Below are 3,020 nucleotides of genomic sequence, written 5' to 3' on the forward strand. Positions count from 1 at the left end.
CACGGCACATAGCCGTGTGCATGGCATACTACTATTTCGTTAAAAAAAGAAAAAAAAAGTAAAGGAAAGAGGAGAAGAATCTACACATGTACATGCTCATGAATACAGATAATATCTCTGTAAGAATTTACAAATTAGTAACAGTAGTCACCTCTGTTAAGGGACTAGGAAACTTGAGACAGATGGGAGTAACTTTTGCTACATGTATCTTTTGATACCTTTTGAATTTTGGACCATATGATTGCAAAGAATATTAATAATGAGGAAGAAACCTAAAAAAAAAAAAAAAAGTTGCAGCGAGAGTAAAGTCCTGGTGAGTAGGGACAGAGATAGGAGGAAGGGAAGACAGGGTAGACAAAAAATAATACCACGAATTTGGCATTATTGTTGATATCGAGGGGAAAAGTTGGACCTACAAAGAAGGGAGAGGATGGTCTAGGTATGTGGGGCTGAAGAAGGGTGCAAATTCACCTGACACGCCGGCCGGCCATTACCATCCAAGCCGGGCTCATATTAGTGATGTGTTTGAAAGGGGAGGTGGGTGTGGCCTGGAGTCAGGGAGAAACAGTCGGCCCTCAGGATTCAAGGTGCCGTGGTTGACATGGAACTTTCCTACAGGGCTTCAGGTTATGGGAGACATTGTGGTAACTAGTCTTTGTGGACCAGGTGGCGGAGGAAGGTTTATTTCGCAAAGATGTACGTGAAAGGTTGGAGTCAGGAGAAGGGAAGGAAACCAGGGCAGGGAAAGAAGAAAAAGAAGAAAAATTAAAATGATAGAAAACCTAGTTTGGACCAGCCACTGTCCTAGCAGTATGTGTGGACTTGTGGACTTTGCCGACATCCAGGCCTCCTGTCTTCTGGTAACAGCAGAAACGGAATGGCTGGATCTATTCAGAATTTTTTGAGAGCCCCCAGACTGTCTCCCCAAGTGGTCACACTATTTTGCGTTCCCACCAACAGTGCACCAGGGTTGTAATTTCTCCACATCCTCGCCAGCATTGTTATTTTCTGTTTTCTTCAGACTAGGTTTTATTATATTTTCTTAAAACTCACTGGATGCAGCATAGAGAACGGATCCGAGGGGCTCCAGGGTTAATTCCTGTGGGCCTGGATGAGTTGCTAAAGTGAGAGATGTGCCTGCACAGCATTGACCTCTGTTCAAGACATAATAATGTTCTAATAGCGCTGCTTTGTAACCACGGAGCCAAGGCAAGTTTCAGGGAAGCTTGTCACTGCCAGCCTGTCAGTGTTGTTCATTGTCACCTGTGAGACTAGTGATGTGTGCCTTGTCTCAGTGAAACCCCCTTGGGCTCTGCCTTCGGGATGGTTACAGAGCAGGAATCTCCCATGTGACCAGCAGGGTATAAGCAGCCCAGCCTGCACGTCAGTTTGGACACTGATCCTAAGATGTTGAGGGCGCGTGTCGGTGGTTCCTGATCTGAAAGAGAAAATATACCCACTCCACCCCGTAACCAAAGGACAATGGTGCCCACTTCCGGCCTCCCCAGACCCTTTGTTGTGATGCAGACTTCGGCGACTCCCTGTGCATGACCTCACTTTAACGCTATTACCATATTTTAGCCTTTTCCTGCCACATTGTCTTGGGGATCCTAATAGGGCTTCCTTAGGGCTCACCCCCTGTCTAACTGCTCCCCCGACTACAAAGGGGAATGACTGGTTCTATAGTTTCCCAGTGCCTGGCACAAAATACACCTGTATCCTAAATATTTGCTGAATAGTCCAGGTTAGGAGAGGTAAGGAGTGCAGAGTGGGGACAGGAGTCCTACAATCTAGTGCCTTCTGCCCCCCACCGGGTCACACAGATCACTCGGCAGTGCCTTGCCTGTAGTAGCTGCTCAGTAAACATTTCTCAAATGAGTAAGTGAACGTACGACGAAATCAATGTTCCGTTTACCTGGGTTCGGCAACGACATCAAAGATGCTACAGAGCAAAAGAAAGGAAGGTCGGTGAGGAAGCTGCATGGGGCTTGTCTTTCTCCAGGCCTTCTGGACACGTCTCTCTCATGAGTGCTTCTCTCAACCCTTTTAGACAAGATGGCCTGAGTTTATTAACTTGTCCTGAAGTTGGTTCTCAGCGAGAGGTCCCAACTGACTTTATTCTGACATTTTACCCACATTTCACCCATGCGCCTCAACAGCACTGTATGGGTTCGCTGGCCTGTTTTGAACGGCCAATAATGGTTTAAAAGCCGATTTTTTTTTCCTGCCAGTTTTTTCTTGTCAATCTTGCCTTTTTACCCGTTTCCTTTTCCCAAAATTGCCCATAATTTTTCTCTGCCCTAAAAACCTCTAAATAGAGACTTTCTCCACTTTAAGAAAAATGTCTTTTGAAGTCCTATATATATAAAGAGATCTTAAAGTGCCATCATTTCTTGGGCTTCTCTCCTTTTATCTTCCTTAAGTACCAACTGGCTCCCCACAATGTGTGAAGTTTTTCTCAAGCTCCGTTTTATTTCTATTCGGTAGCCACAAAACTCCTTTTGTGCTTGAGATGGGCTTCGGCGGAAAGATCTAGGAGTAAGTGTTCATTTTTAGATTTTTCCGAGAATAAATCAAAATGACCTCAATGTTTCACTGAAATTATTGGGGGGAGGGGAGAGTGGAATTGCCCCTGGCTTTGGTACTTGGAAGATAAGCACCCAGTTTCTTAATCCAGCCCTTTTAAAACAGCTATACAGATAGCGTTTGTAACCATAATAATAATTAAGGTGTTAGTAACACAAAAGAGAAATAAACCAAAGGGCTTATCTTGGGCAAAGGAATGCACTTTGGTATTTATATCTGGAAACGGGTTTGCCCGAATTCTGGCAACTTCCTTGCTACATATCCAGACAAGAAGGAAGCGGCTCTGTGAGACACTGACTCAAGAAGGGCTAGAGAGGGGCGCCTGGGTGGCGCAGTCGGTTAAGCGTCCGACTTCAGCCAGGTCACGATCTCGCAGTCTGTGAGTTCGAGCCCCGCGTCGGGCTCTGGGCTGATGGCTCAGAGCCTGGAGCCTC

At 45.7% G+C, this 3,020-nt stretch overlaps 1 long non-coding RNA gene across 1 annotated transcript in view; it reads right to left on the reverse strand.

Annotated features, from left to right (window-relative positions):
- Positions 1–1,544: 1,544 nt before the first annotated feature.
- LOC121040507 (uncharacterized) overlaps positions 1,545–3,020 on the reverse strand; it is a 7,870-nt gene continuing 6,394 nt past the window's right edge. Inside the window, exon 3 of the long non-coding RNA XR_005795339.1 lies at positions 1,545–1,942. This is a non-coding gene — a long non-coding RNA (uncharacterized LOC121040507). The remainder of the gene's footprint in view (positions 1,943–3,020) is intronic.

Source organism: Herpailurus yagouaroundi, unplaced genomic scaffold (genome assembly GCF_014898765.1).
Source record: "Herpailurus yagouaroundi ecotype Mexico unplaced genomic scaffold, PumYag 182, whole genome shotgun sequence".
Lineage (NCBI taxonomy): Eukaryota > Metazoa > Chordata > Mammalia > Carnivora > Felidae > Herpailurus > Herpailurus yagouaroundi.